We start from the raw sequence: 16896 nt of genomic DNA, 5'->3' as shown, positions 1-16896 counted from the left end.
GAGTCATAAACATTCGCCAACATTCTCCATCTTTTGTACATCAATGTTTTATTCATAACGTTACCCTTTCTAAAATAATTTTCTATACCATTGAGGAATGTTTGAAACAATCTACCTCTAAAATATACAAGGAAGACATTTCATGTTTCTGTATATCGAGATTATGAACTCAATACCTGGGTTAAAAAGCAAGCGCGTATGTTTCGTCCGCTTCGATCAGGAAAAGGGCAACAGAACTTTTATGGCTTGTATTATGCTTCGTCAATCAACAGCATATATCACTGATGGTATGTTGTGCGAATAATTGGATAGTATTCCATATGAATTATGTTTACGGTTCGTAGATACAAAACAAAAGTGAAATTACATGTGGACATGCGATAGTATGTGTCTCGAAAGTAAACTCTTGCCACAACATTCCTCAAGGAAACTTTCAACAATTATCTTTTTTTTTGGCGGGGGGGGGGGGGGGTGTCACCGAGCAAAAAAATTGTACTATAGAAGCACATTGCCTAACATTTACCGGCTCTTGAAATCTGAAATGGCTGTAATCCCTGCATTAACTCTATGGGGAAACACTTGATTATCAAAAAATGATTTTCAAGAAAAATACGACGATGAAAGTTTTATTTCTTCCGAGAGCTTAAAATGAGCCCAAACAAGAGGTAAACCAGAAACGTAAGCTTACGGTAAAACTTTGAGAGTCCGAATATTTGTCTCCAAGGAGCATTCTACCTTTAAAAGTAATATTTTCAGTATCAACACACAATGATTACGTCGACTTAAGGTAGAACGCGCCTCGGGGACAGATATTCGGAGTCTCAAATTTCTATAATTCTTTTATGATCTACCACTTCTGGGGGCTCATTTTAAAGCTCTTGGTGAAAGAAAATCTTTTACAGTGTTAGTTTTCGAAAATCTGGAATTTACTTCCGCCCCCATAGAGTTAACACAGGAGTGGCGGCCATTTTGAATTTCAAACATCGCAAAATGTTGGATAATTTGTTTTGCTAGTTTAAAAATGCACGGTGACCCCCATGTTTACGTTGATTTGGTAAGAGAATGGTTGAAAGTTCATTTAGGAAAGTCTGAGCAAAAATTTAAGTTTTTCACTTTCGAGGCGTATACTACTAGTACCTTAACGCTCGCCTAACTGGTCAAGAACCCCTAACTCTAGATGATTCTTACACGGTCACTTTTGTTAGTGACCGTGATTTTTAGAATCAAATGGCACGTAAAGAATGTTCTATGTTTATCCTTGAAAATTAAAGCGAAGCTCCAACTACCGTATACTTCACGGGACAGACAGTGGTGCGAGAAAAACAATTTAATGTAACGTCTTTCGTTGACGCTTTGAAGACAGCGACTGATGATTTCAAATAATCCTGATGATTGTTTAGGGAGCATTCGTTTTTTCACAGGGAGGGGTGCCGGTGGAACTTAAGCTACGAACGAAATGCAAAAAGCGACCCCCTCCAAATTAAATTTCTGAAATTTGACCCCAAAATTCATCAGTTGTAAAATGTGACCTTTGCGGCCTAAGGCCCTCCGTTGAAAAATAGTGACCCTTCAATAGTGTTTGCAATTAACAAAAAAGAGTAACCCTCCCCAATTTTCATGCACAAAAAACAGTTACCCTCCCCCAGATGTCACAGTCCGTATCAATAATATCTTAATTGATATATAATTTCTCATTTAACCTTTTAACTTTCAACGAATCCTTTTTGAATTGTACAAATAATCACTTCGGTGAAATTCCAAAATCAGATTTCTTGCAAACACATGTACTTGTAATCACCCTAGTCTAATCAAGTACATTAATATCAATAATCAAGTGTCTATAATTGCACAGTCTTAGCCAGTTTTATATTAAAAAAGCATTGTTCATAGTTTACTCATAGATTACATTATGTATAGTGAATCAACATTTCAGTGAAATTCCAAAATCAAATTTCTTGTTTAACGTACATATCACAAAGTCTAAAAATCTTTGCAGACACTTCATATAACACCATAATTTCAAACCTTCGAGCTATTTTTCCCAGTGTTATAAAAGTTACATTGTGAACATGGCATGACACTTATATCTCTTGGTCAACTTTAAAAGTTTATTTTTGTTGACAAAGGTGCTCTTTTCTGCTTGTTATCACCCCTTCAGACATAATAAAGCCATGTTCATATACTGTTTTATATACACTTTGATCAGTTCTATTGTTTTTTTGCCATAACCCCGTACAAACCTTCGTAAAATTTGCCCCCGCCCCCCATCGTTGATTGTAAAATTTGAACACCCTGGAAAAATGGTTTTGTGAAAGTCAACTCCCCCTGATTTCCACCGGCACCCCCTCCCCGTTAAAAACGAATTTTCCCTTAGAATTTCCAAGAAGATAGGTACAAAGTTTAAGGAAACCGAACAGAAAGATTTCTGTCTGAATAAGATGGTGTAGTCAACCTTGCTAGGATATGAAATCGAGAGGAACCATCTTGTTTACTTTTAGCAGATTTGTCAACCTTGCAAAGATTTACTTTGTCGAATAAAGTGACCTTGTCCCGAGTGCCCGATTTCAGTCAATTTGAAAGCTTTCATACACGTACCTTTAACTGAAGCGAAACTCTCTTATATGTCTGTGGCTGCAGTCACAGGCATACACGAAGTGCTAAAACGAATTGAAAACATGCACACCTACCTCGGACCCTCTTGAATTTTTTTAGAGACAGAGGGCCCGGCAATTTCCAAGTAAACCGTAAGCTGACTGAGGTTAATAACCTCCGAAACCGGAGGTCACCGAGATGATAGACAGATCGATCGTGGAGTGTCGAAGAAAGAAGTGAAAATATAAATGACAGCCATCACAAAAAACTGACAACAAAGAATATCGACTTTGAGCCCTTAAATCGCCTAATCAGACTGCTTTTGATCGAAAGCAGATCTCCAATTCTGACTTAAAGTTAATAATAATGATTAAGAGATTAAGTCTAGAGATGGAGGGGTAATATGTGAATGACCGCAAGGACATTGGCCTAAATGGACAGTCCCGAAGAGGGGTAAATGACCTCAAAATTAGCTTGACGGACCAATTGCAGGGGAGGGGTAAACTGCCACGAGGGCGGCAAAGGGGTAGCCTTCATAAGACAGACCTGGGGGATGTTAATGTTAAGGTGAAAGAAAAAATTAAAATTTGAAGGGACAACACCGGGGGGATATCAACCAATCAATGACTGCAAAAAAGTTTGGGAAAAGATAATTATGTAAAGTTTTGATCAGTAATTGTGTTGTAGTGTGTACCTTTCTGGGGGAACTGTTTAATGGTGACACCACTAGCATTTGATGTGAACGTGTCAAAACAACCTATTTGGGTTGTTAAAGCAGTATAATTTAAGGATGAGCGAGATTTTAGCGATAAACTAGTGAGAAGCATATTCTGTGATGTGAAAACACGTTGTGTAGAATTCAACGTTAAAGGGCTGGAAGCTTTAACTCCATGGACGATTTTTTCACTATTTTTTTATATTTATGTCATTTGCAAACTCCCCAAAGCATTTTGAAACACAAAATAGCAAACACAGTGTCTGTTTATGTAAAATGCACTGTTATTGTAGAAATTTTAATGCTAGTATTGACCAGAATTCACTTGTCAACAATAACTTACAATTCAGTTTACTCTCTTACAGGCTGAGTTGACAAGCTGTATAATCTCAATATGCTTTGGGGAGTAAAACAAGAATCAATAGTTGATATGGAAAACAAAAATATATGAAAAAGTCATCAAAAGTTACAGCTATTGCCCATTTAATTTTAAAGTCCATAATCATAACATCATTACTGCTATCCGCCAGCTTACTCAGGATGGACTGTTGGATGACTATAGAGGAATAGGTGGGATTTCGTGTTTATGCATGTATGAAAGTACATATTAATATGAATATCAACATTAATACATATATACTGTGTACTCTTACATACATGCGATCAGACAAAAAGAGGGGGTAGCTGAGAGAGACCGAGAGATATGATGATGATGATAATGATGATGATAGTGATGATGATGGTGATAATGATGATGATGATAATGATGATGATGATAATGATGATGGTGATAATGATGTTTACTCTCTGTTGCAATGTACAATAAGACAAGCAAAATTTTCTGTCAGTTTCAGAGAGACTGTATGATAGACACAGTAGGACGAATACACATCACGTCTAATTATTGATTTTATTTTGGTCCTAGGTCACTAATGTGTATATATGAACGAGGGGTGTGCACATCTGTGAAGATAGCGAGATCCCTAGTTTACTTTGTGTGTAAATTGAATGAATATATCTGACATCGACGACACCAACATCGATATTTGACATTCTGTTTTTACAGTGACTTTTTATAGAAAGGTTCATTGCATGATGATTGACATCCATTCAGCTTCAGTGTCTTTCGTGCTCTTCGAAGAACTTTTGAGGAATATTCCCGTAGAAGATGGATGTATGATGGCATACGTATAATGAGGGCCTCGGGGACATTATAAGACATTGTCGTTTCTTATTTCACGCCTGAGCTGTGGTTTGACTTAACATTAGGGAAAACATTTCAGACAAAAGCCGACATGTTTTGATAAATTAACGCCATCGTGTATACTATTCTGTTGTGGAAGAGATGAGATGATCTAGAATATTTGAAATGGATATTTCAGAGATCTTCAGAATTGAAATGTAACTACATCATCGTTGAGCAGTCACATGCACGCATGAACAATTCCGCATACCAAATCTTGTTTTATTCTCTCACTCGGATTGACTTATGACCCCATGTCTCTTCATTTTAGCACTTACCAATGTCAGTCTGGAAGACAAGAACTGATGTATGTATATGTTAATTGAGTGTGTGCAAAGTTCAAAGATGAAACCATTGAAGACTCACAGACTCTATCGATGTCTGACAGATGATGAAACAGAAAAAAGTTTTGACGTAAGGAGCAAACATGGATCGGGACCGAAACATCCGGGCAAAGGAAGTGTGCTCTGGGATTTGTAAAATTTGATCCTATTCGAAAAGCCCTTCAGTTTGCATTAGAAGACGCATTTGTGAGTGATGAATTATCAAGCACCGGGCGAGCTAGACGAAAACTACGTGGAAGGCAAGATTATCTCCATACACCCCAAGATACATACATTTAGACATATTGTTTGTGATTGCCATACTTCTCGATCACGCCACTCTTCGAGATAACACAGGCGATCTTTTTGAAAAGAAAGGTAATCAATCAATCAGTCAATCAATCAATCAATCAGTCTTTACACTATATGATCAATCATAGCCATGACTGTGTTGCAACAGAAAGGAGCAGACTTTATTTAAATATAGTTTTAGTATCTCTGAGCAAATTGTCTCAAATGAGAACAAAGTATTGAATGTTTTTAAAAAGTCAGCGTACACAAGCATTTATGCGAGCACCAGGGATTGAAGACTGCCCCTTTAAAACTTCTTGAGTCGCATCTTGTGATGTGTTTTGCAGTATTCTGTTCTGTAAAATGTATGTTCATTCGTTCTATTCCCACACTAATGTCGAAATGTCTAAAGTTGAGTGGGTCAGCACAGCCTGCAGTGTGTACGCTATGTCAAACACTATCGCTCACAACTGAATTTCGTGCTAGAATACAATCGTGGCAATAACACTGCGTGTTTTACACAGAACATTGCCATGGCAAGACTTTTCTACTGTGTATTGCAACATCCAGGGTGGAGAATAAGAAACTGTATTTCAAAAAAAAAAATAAAATAATGAAATATTCTAAAGAGATATTGTTCCTTTGAAGACTAAATGAGGTCGAGAAGAGGTAGCCAAGGGAGGGGATGTTTTCATGATATGGCAAAAACCTGATGGAAAGAACAACATCGATAATGCAATGCCCTGTGTTAAGGCCAATCACAGAATGAAAAAAGCCCTAATGATATGGAGTTTTTAAACCTATTGTAAAGGATGTGCGTTAGAGCCCGCGGATGCCTGTAGAATACAAACAGGGATTTGTGTGAACACAGTGGTGAAAGTACGTCACGACGATAACAAATTGCGCCTTTGATTTGAGTATTTATTCTTAGCCTAGTTATTTTTCGTTTGAGGTCAGCAGTCAATTGAAAACGTATTGGCGCCTTTTAATTCATTTCCCACCAAGTCAAACATACAGGTGAAATGGTCACACTTATTTGTGACGTCAAAGTACGACGTCATCGGGACCACTGCCTTTGTGCACAGGTGGGAAAAACATGGAAACGTTGCTCTTACCATTGATACTGCGTTATATCAGCCAAGACCTGAAAAATAATGAACCGGAAAGTAAAACTGAACTGTTTATTTTGTCCGAAGATTCTCATGAATTTGCCTTGACAACGTATGGCGAAATCAACTTTGCTTTAGGGTCACTTCTCGGGGTCACGACCCGCAGACCTGACCTCTTTCGAAGCAATACAACTTTTCACCGCAATGAAAATTTCCTCTTCTTTACTAAACCGACCACGATTAGCCAGAACTAATATTAACATCATGTGTTAACGATGAATAACAGGTCTGACTTGACTTTCATCGATCTTAATCCACAATGTACCAAAGAGAATATAATCCAACAGTACTGGTATGTTTATTCCAAAATGGTACATATGTTTGTTTTGATGACCTTGTTAGGTCATCAATAACAAACACATCTACACACGTGCCAAATTCTTCACAAGTGTTTACAAAAACAGTATGCTGAAAAAGCAAAACTTCTTCGTGACACCAACCCATGTTATCGCTTTCTTCATGTGTTGGTTTGTTATTCTCCCCATGGTTACCCTGCACGTTACATTGATTTTCATGCCGTGTAAAAGTGATCGCGACATGGCCAAGCGAGAAAATAGCTTCGGTCCGAGTCGAGTGAGTTGCAGCAAAATATTTTGTACGGTCAATCAATTATGTATTGCAATGACTAATAAATGGTAAGATGCTCGGTTTTTAAACCATGACTTCATTTTCTTGGCTGGTTGGAATGCCACTGTTTAGTTTGCCAATTGAGCTAATATACGTGTAATTTACTGTAACAGAATTCTGTACTAGTTGTAGAGCGTTTGGTTCTTAGTATCAACTGTATTTTCTTGTTCGACTGTCTAAAACATGTTGGAATTCCTGTGTGCAATCACAGCTAGTCCAATATTCATAATTCACGTAGAATCTGAGCCTGGACATATTTTATTTACAGTGTTCCTAAGTTTCTTACACGAGCCGAAGTAAATTCTTAGGCATTTCTTAACAGCTTATTGCTGATATTACAGGAAGGAAATGTTTGAAACGTTTGTTACATACTTAATGATTTGAAAATTGAACAGTGTGTTTTTATTTACTTATATTTGGGTTTTTACACTTTTCTGACATCATGAAACCATTTTCCCTGGCATTTCACACTTCGACTCGGTATATTCTTTCGACAATATTTACTGCGCCGAATTTCTCAAACATTCCCGAGCCTCGTAATGTCAGGATGACACTAATCTTTAATTTCTTTATTTTTGTTGTAAGAGCTGTTTTCGATCTTAGGTATCTTCTGTCGAAGTTGGCTGGTGTAGGGACTGACTGGCGTCTTTACGGGGAAGATGACGCCAGACCCACGTCATCCAATACGGTTGCTTTTGATAATTGAAAACTTGAATATCAGGGACTTTCACAGACAATGTCGACATGCCATGCACTGTACGTGAGGGGTTTCAAAACGACGGTGTCCTCGGAGAAGGTCGAGCAACAGGTCAATGGGAAAAATGTTATCGCTGAGGGAGAAACAAAATGGAACAAATGTCGATAAATTGATATTGGAAGGGTGCGGACACTTGAGTTTGATACAAACCATCTCACATCACACACTATGTTATGTTTAAGGAACAGTGTCTGTACCAGCTGATTTTAAATTGCTATGATTTTTTTATTCTGAGCAACAACTACAACCCCCTGTCTCTGTCTCTGTCCGTTTGTCTGTCTGTCTGCCCTCCCTCTCTCTCTCCCCTCTCCCTCTCTCTCCCCTCTCTGTCTCTGTCTCTCTCTCCCTCTCTCTCTCTCCCCACTGATTCTATCATCGCGACATTTCATGTCGACAAGTGAGTTACGTCAAGACAGAAAAAGTGCTACCCTTCAGCCGTGGCTCACTTTGTCACTCTGATGTGTGACCAAGTTTAATTCCACTCAAGTTGTTTCACTTTATTTTGCGGCCACGAACACAACTCAAGAGTACAAATACTGGCTGTTTCTTTTTATTGCCCCCTTCCAACAATCGAACTGCCAAATGTCAAACACCCTGCTAACAAAAATGTTTACAGACTATTTAACCACAAGTTCTTCCAGCATCCTGACACGTTTCGCAGCAGACCTTAACCTCTCGGCTTGTCATCGTTGGGCGGGAGAATAAATGTGAGCTTGACGACCGTGAGAGATTTTTCATCGTTTGGCATGAATCCAAAAACCCAATTTAGACCAGTTGCTAGGTAAACTTGGACAAAACACAGCTATTCTCGCCTGTACAATGGTAAACTGCAGGGCGAATGGTGATACATACGGGCAGATCATTTCGCTGCGCCAACATGTCTCACATCCAGGCACCGAGTCTTTTATCCAAGATGAAATTGGTAATATTGATTTTTAAATAAGAGAGATGTGGATTTTAAAGAAGAACGAGAGAGAGAGAGAGAGAGAGAGAGAGAGAGAGAGAGAGAGAGAGAGAGAGAGAGAGAGAGTTAATTTCCTCCTCTATTTTCAGCTCATGAAATATGACGAAATAAAAGGTATTATCATCGCCGATACAATGCGATGTGTAATATGTGTAATGCTCTTGTTGACAAATAAATTCTTCTAGTAGTAGTACGGACTTGAATTCATTTGTAAACAATTTCATTGCACACTGCGCACGTGCAGTTATCACCACAAGTCAACGTATAACGAGGTAACAGCAAACGTTTCGACGTGATTAGGGAGTATAACAAGATCAACAACAAAAAACTCCCGGTAGCATACAGACAAAACAAAAACTTGTGGAAAGAAAAATCACAGTTGAAGTAACTGTAAATGCCAGCTATTTCAAACACCTGTCTTCGTACACTTTGTTAATTGACAATCTCCTCGGAGCTGGGGACTATGGATAATTCAGTTGATTTGTCGGCCAGAGATATGATCGGACAGAATTAATATTGACGATCTGCTCACAAAGGCAATCAATTTATTACAAGAAAGGCACCATCAAGATTAATTCAAAACGCTTCATCATGTTATAGATTCTCTATTGGATTGTGGTTTAGTGTGGCTATCCATACTGACTTAATATATTCTTTAAATCTGATATGATAATCTGTATGAAAATATTGGGTTCCGCAATACACGATGGATCATATGATTAGCTAGAGGACAAACCAGTACTAAATGCTGGTCCGGTTTTTTTTATCAACGGGTTAAGACAGGCCGAAGTTTGTAATTTATTTCGCAGTATGAAACCCGTGAGAATAACTTACTCAGTTTCGTCCGTACATATAAACACGGACACAGAAACGGAAATTGTAGCTCAAGGTTATTTTCCTTTTCAGAGTCGGGGAACAAAAAACGTTGTTGTTTGAAAGTTAAAGGACCAGAGGGGAGGAAATCGCTGCAAGGTATCTGTTTTTGTGTAAATGTTTCAAATGGAACAGTAACGCTAATGTATACCCGTCAGACTTCCGCAGACTGCACATATTAAAATCGAAAACGGATATATGATTTGTGTGACGACGAAAAACGCGAAGTGTTAGGGTAGTAGGCGCCTCGAAAGTGAAAGACTTAAAATTTTTGCTCAAAATTTCCCCAAGGAATCTTTCAACTATTCTATTTCAAAATCAAGAATATTAATCGGGGTCACGGTGCAAATTTTGGTACAAGGGAAACAAATAACCCAAGATTTACCGATATTGATATTCAAAATGGCCACCATCCCTGTGTTAACCCTATGGAGAAAAATAAAATTTGCCAAATTCGAAAAACTAAACTGTGAAAAGTTTTCTTACACCAAGGGCTTTAAAATGAACCCTCACAAGTGGTAGATCAGAAAAGAATTGTAAAAGTTTGAGAGTCAAAGTATCTGTCCCCGCGGCGCATTCTACCTTAAACCAATGGCGTGTATGTAGTTGGTGAATACGTGGCGCCCAGTAACATGGTATTTAGCAGAGCGTAATTACAAACGAGATCTATGACCTGGCATGTTTTTTTCTCGATGGGCATGGTAATTAAATTTTGTAGCCTGACGTCCCACTGTCGTGTATTCTCAAGTTTTATAGCCAATCTCCGACCCCTGCCCTAATGGTGAGATAATGGTTTCAGAGTGCCAATAAATCACAAATGTTTTATGCGAAATCGATTTGTATTTCTGTGCCACCCGAGCGTAGTGGAAAAAAAATTGGCACAAAGCCGTGTTTTGAGGAGTTGAAAAGATTCCAAGTAGGGCGAAATGTTGTCATGAGGCAAACTGCCAGCAAACTGCCCGGTACTGTAACTTAACGTTTAATCGTATTTTATCCTATGTCGACAGAACAATGAGCTACTGTGTGTATCATAACATTAATTTGATCATGATAGCCATTAAAAACAACGAAATACACTACTCAACGATGAAAAGATTTGTGTTTATGCCCTTGGCTTAGTAACCGCGCCAAATCTTTGCACATCTGTAGGAGGAACACAAACATATTTATTATGTACATGTACGTGCAAAGAACAGACTGTCTGTACGATCAGGCAAATTATGCCAAATGATCACTTTTAGGTGTTTTAGGGGAAACAGACTTACAGGGATCAGTTGCCATGTGATATCACATCTAACTGCAAATTGGACGCACTCGGTACACCATACACGACACATCTTTCGCCTATACGATTCACCAACAGTGGAATTTACCTTACCAAATGTCAGTAATTTAGATCGGACTATATATGCAAGAACAAAATGCAAAAGTTGAAAGGAAGAAAACGAGGAATAATATGCAAAAAGAGAAATTTATGTCGATATGGAATAAGAAGTTCAAATAGCCTCGGTAAGTTAGTCACGTCAATATCTACTTTTGATGACTAGCAATAAGTATCGTTAAAATATTTGAAACTTTGCAACTTCTTTTCTGGTGACTTGTCTTGCGAAGAATATTTTATTGATGTGTACCTCAAGACACGTAGATTTAAACATGTTTGTGCAAAGCCACTCCATACCAAAGGCCGCACAAAACTTCACGACAAACTTGGAACCGACATCACGGCTTGTTGACATTCGCTCCATTTCGTTTGTCAAAAGAACGTTTGTGATGTGGACAAGGTCAGTTGGTCTTGTTGACGAAACCCATCCTTTTTGAAAGCAAGATAAATGATGTAAAGGGTTATTTCTGACTAAAAACATTACGTCATCCGATATATTGTATAACGTTGGTGTATTTGCAACACCAATAGCAAATCCGTTATAAAAATTGACATGTATGTATGTATGTATGTATGTATGTATGTATGTATGTATGTATGTATGTATGTATGTATGTATGTATGTATGTATGTATGTATGTATGTATGTATGTATGTATGTATGTATGTACGCACGCACGCACGCACGCACGCACGTACGTACGTACGTGTACGTACGTACGTACGTATGTATGTATGCATGCATGCATGCACGCACGCACGCACGCACGCACGCACGTACGTACGTACGTACGTACGTACGTACGTACGTACGTATGTATGTATGTATGTATGTATGTATGTATGTATGTATGTATGTATGTACGGATGGATGGATGGATGCAAGCATGCATGCATGCATGTATGTATGTGCCTGCGTGCGTGCGTGTGTGTGTGTGCGTATGGATGGACGGGTGGATGGATGGATGGATGAGGGAGGGAGGGATGGAGAGATGTGTGTGTTTGTGTGTGGGGTCGGGTGGGTGGATGTGTGTATGCACGCTTACATGCATGAACGTGTTAAACGATGGCTATAGAGAAGAATGTATTGCTGGACGGATAAATAAACGAAAGAATATGAATGATCTTTGATGAACTCAATGAAGCACAAATATGATTACATGTTATGTCATACAATCTCGCTTTAGCGAAGAGCGCAATGCTGTTCATAAAGAAACGGAAATAAGAATAGGGCGGTAAAAGCAATTTCTGCGTCTTGTGATTCGCTCAACCGCGTCACGCCATATCTGATCACCTTTCTCACATGGAGTTCCCCTGACCTCAATCAATTATTCAGAACAAAAGTTGTAAAAGCCTGTTGTTGATCAGCCCACGACGCGGAGGTAGGGGGGGGGGGTCAAAAACCGGATTTCCTCGATGTAGGTAACCAGGCCAATGAAGTCTACTCGCAATTTTTCCCACGTAGGCATGTCAGAGGAGTTCATGTAAACAAAGTCACGCCAGGCATTGCCTTTGTAAGTTTGTAACTTAAACTTTTGCATAACTTGAGAATTCAGGTAAATGGTCCGCAAACTGAATCTCGATAAAAGAGATGGCGACACCAAATAGCCTCGCTCTCACTTCTGGAGAGAAGAGGGGAAGAAACGGTAGTGTGGTTATATGCTACTCTTGTCATATTAAATATCCATATTCCGGTTCATCTTTGATTTTACAACGTAAGAAGGCATTTCGTTTTTTTTCTTGACTCACAAAATCGGAAGAGGGGCGACTTTGTCCAAAAACAAGTTTGTAAGCCGAGCGAACATGTTTTTACCACGAGTGATTTTTGTTGAGATAGAGAAATCCCAGTCTTTGCACCATAGTCTGGATAATGTTCGGCCGTGATGAAAGACAGTTCATCACGGCATAAAATTACATTTCTGTCTCTAAACGCTGACGAAAAGGCTGCGTTCACACACAAAAAACCACAGTTGGGGCTGGGGGCTGGAGGAATTCAGGGGATTAGAACAAATTTGGGGTAGTAAATTTGAAAGTTTTGCTCTACCGATGGGGGGGGGGGGGGGTGAAAATCTTTTAGTTCCAATTCTTTACGATTCCAAGGTTTGATGGGTAATTCAATGAACATTTAATAACATTTTAATGTCACCCATTTGTTCTAATGTTAGTAATAATTACATAAGATTTAGAACCATTTTGTCGCATTTCGGTATTTTTGTCTCGAAAAAACTAAAAATGTATGAATTTTGTAAAAAACCCAAACAAGTAGGCCTAGTCTCGGGGCAGAAGCTGCAACTGTTGATTATTTTTTCAATATTTCTATGTAGTATATCAAATACAGTTTCTTGCTGTCTCCCTACAGCATGCTGAAACACACAATATTCAGTTTGTCAGCAAAAGCCTGTAGATATGAAGATGATAATTCAATTAGAGTCCAGACTGAAAGTCATTTGTCAATGATACAAATGCACGGTACATATTCACAGGCTGTGCTTGCAAGCCGAATGCTGGACAGTTCAAAAGTAGAACAAGAATGCAATTAAATAAACTGAAACAAAATTATTCTCAACGGCCCTGCTACTGCGTACGCCGGCAGTGTCACTGTCACTGCATAGCTCTGACTATGAAGTAGCTGAAGAAGAGTTCGGGTCATGTGACGCTCATGACAGTGAAACATACTTGTACACAAGATTAGGCCTGAAAGTAAGACATGGAAGACCAGGAGACTGGAATGTTATCACGGATTTTGTAATTCTGGCATATGAGAATTATCAAATATTAAAGGAAAAGACGGGGGTCACCATGCTTGATTTTCTAAATTTCTCATTCTCATCGTAAAATAATACAAAAGTAAAACTTACAGTAAAGACTCTAATTTAAATGAAAACAATGTGTGACTAAATGGAATTATTTTAATTTTACCAAATTTACCATTATTCCACCAAAAATTTCAGAGATTGAAACGTGGGATAAGCATCATAAAGTGGGATTAGCGGATTCAATTTATGAAATGTTCACCCTAGAAATGACTCTGAAAGGCACTGTGGGTAGTTTTCCACAACCTGCCATCGCGTTTCATGAATTGTTGCTGACACGGCATCATACTTTTCAACTGCATCCTCTTTTTTCACAAGATCCATTTTAATAATTCTTTCAACTAGAAAATTCCGACAAAGCTCTTGTTTACTAATTGTAGTTGTCAGTTACCAATTTTTAAAACAGTGTTTCATTTTCCTGGATGCCAGCGGTTCACTGAACACATTTCATAAATTCAGTCGCCTGACGTCACAGATCGATCGTCTGTCTGAGGTCTAGCCTGCTGAAAACTCTGACTGGGTACTTATGGCAATTAACTAGAACAGACATGGACGCAATGCAATAGCTTATATCCATTTTAGTTACCAAATGAGACAGGTAAAATTTTATGATCAGCTTTCATTCTTAATCTCCACGTTTATGGGCAAGATTTGAAAACAAGCAATGAATATTTTATACGTTTATTTGATATAGTTCAAATGATGAATTTTAACAGGAGAGAGTTCAGAATATTTCCTTGTAAAATTATTTAAAATAATGTTCGTGTCACGTTTTCCATTAATTTTTCAACTGTTTGACTTGCTAAGCCGTCAAGGTTTAAAGAACGAATGACCCCAGCATACAAAAATGTATGATTTGTTTGCCAGTGTGTTGAGCGAGAGCCAACAGCGCCAGCACGCTAAATAGTGACAAATTTCAAAATAGATATAGCCACAAAAAGTGTAAGATGCGAATGTGACGTATAAGCTGTATGCGTCCAGCTGATGTCATTTTTCAAAACTAAATACTCTTATTCGTGGCTATTCATGAACAAACGATAAACCGAGCATCGGACTAATCATACAGTAATAGACGATTTTTCACCGTTTTTTTGTTTTGTTTTCATCAGCGAGTTCTTGTTCTACAACCCAAAGCATGTTAGAAGACCAACTATTCAGCGTGTCAATACAGCATCTGTATGTCAGTAAATGAACTGTTTTTGTTATTGTTTACATGTGAATTCTAGTCCGTACTAAACAATTAAGTGTTCACATATAGAGACTGAGTTGATAAGCTGAATACCGTGTATCTTGATATGCTTTAGTTGACATGAAAGACAAAAATAGAGAAAATTCCTCAAAAGTTAAAGCTATTTGGCCTTTAAAAGACAAAATTTCCTTAGAGAAATCACTTCTGACGGATAGGTCTACATTTCTAATCATAGAAAGTTTTGTAAAAGGTCTTTACACGACGAACATCAATTTTCATCGAATAGATCGCCTATTGCCAAAGCGGTTTCATCAAAATTTCTCAAGTTGACAAATGACGGAGTTGCATACATTCCAAAAGAAAATTGCTCTCGGCAGTCAAAATGTTGTCTTAAATTACATTTTTGCCGTTCTGTAACATCTTCTTTTTGCTAAGTCGAAGTGTATTCATAAGTCACAACTCGATGACGGACATAATAGAATCAGGATCAAAAGTCATATTAACAAAAAATGTTGGTAAAAAGAGGAAAATAATGCAATTGAATCAAACTTGTAAGAGTGATGAAAAAATTATTAACGTTTTGATACTTGGGAGAGAGAAAAAACTTTACAAAAATTGCAGAGTACTTGAACTATAAAGTTGAGTTCATTGCAACAGTGACCTTCAAATCCCATTGGACTTCTGAACGTATCCATCCAAGGAAACGTATAGCATTTCAGTTGCATTACATAGGATTGAAGGGTAACGTTTGACCCCATCGAGAACGATTGAATTTCTCAAATTCCAAATCGTGCAGCTTATGTAACAAGCGATGCGGTAACTTATTCCTCCTGTGTTCAACATTGATGTTGCTATGGTCAGTTCCTGCTGCAACTGTTGTTTTGACGATGGCGGTCTTGCTATGATTTTGATTTTGAAGTAACGAAGTAAAATTTACATTCTCAACCCTTTCCCACCTCTGCTTTTACTTATTGAAATTAAATAACGTATGTTTTGTCACGTTTACTGGAAAAAGAACCACCAACCCTTGATTTAAAATGTCTTTCAAAAATGACATTTGATTTACGCCCTCTAGTGTCCAACATTCACTTAAACAAAAACATGATTACAAAACTAACAGAGTACATTAATGTGTTATTCCCTGTTTTTATCACACACTCCTTCGAAGAGCCATTCCTTCAAAATACTGAAATTCAGTCACTTATTAAGTTAGTTTGCGCCTCGAAAATGAAAGACTTGAACTTCTGCTCAAACTTTCCTAAATTACACCTTCTATCATCCGCTCACCAAATCAAGAATGAAAATCGGGGTTCATCGTGCATAGTTTGGTATTTAAGAAATAAATTGCCTTACATTTACCTATATTTGAATTTGAAAAAGGCTGCTATTCCGGTGTTAACAGTATTGGGAAAGTTCGATTTTCGAAAAACTAAGTCGGTGAATTTTTTACTTACTCAAAGACTTTAAAATGGGCCCCATAAGTTGTAGATCAGAAAATAATTGTAAAAAATTTAGAGTCCGAGTATCTGTCCCGACTTCTACCCTAACGATTTCGGAGGGAATGAAACATGTCATTATAGCGTAACAAAGATACATATAATGAGCTGTCTTCAATGGCATACATCGTTTAACGTGTGAAAGATCGGACATTTCTCGGCTATACCACATAGACAACTGACTAACCTACTTTGTTAAAACAGGTTGTGGTTTGTGCGAGTCGTCAACGATTCCTTTTCAGCGTATTCCTTCCCTAAATTATGAAAACTTAAGAAAATTTAAGAGATACACAATGACTTTCTCTTATAACAAAATAAAGTCGGAAAAGTGCCGCAACTGATTCCAATGGAGCTCGCTTCTGTAAAATTCCGTCTGAGAAATTAGAAATATTTCATCTCGCCTTGCCAAAAAGCTTATGGTGACAAGGAGAGATAATTGGTTTAATATGACTATCATCTGAAA

This window comes from Ptychodera flava, chromosome 15 (genome assembly GCF_041260155.1).
Source record: "Ptychodera flava strain L36383 chromosome 15, AS_Pfla_20210202, whole genome shotgun sequence".
Classification (NCBI taxonomy): Eukaryota; Metazoa; Hemichordata; class Enteropneusta; family Ptychoderidae; genus Ptychodera; species Ptychodera flava.
The sequence above is the reverse complement of the archived record's forward strand: the minus strand, read 5'-3'. Positions refer to the sequence as shown.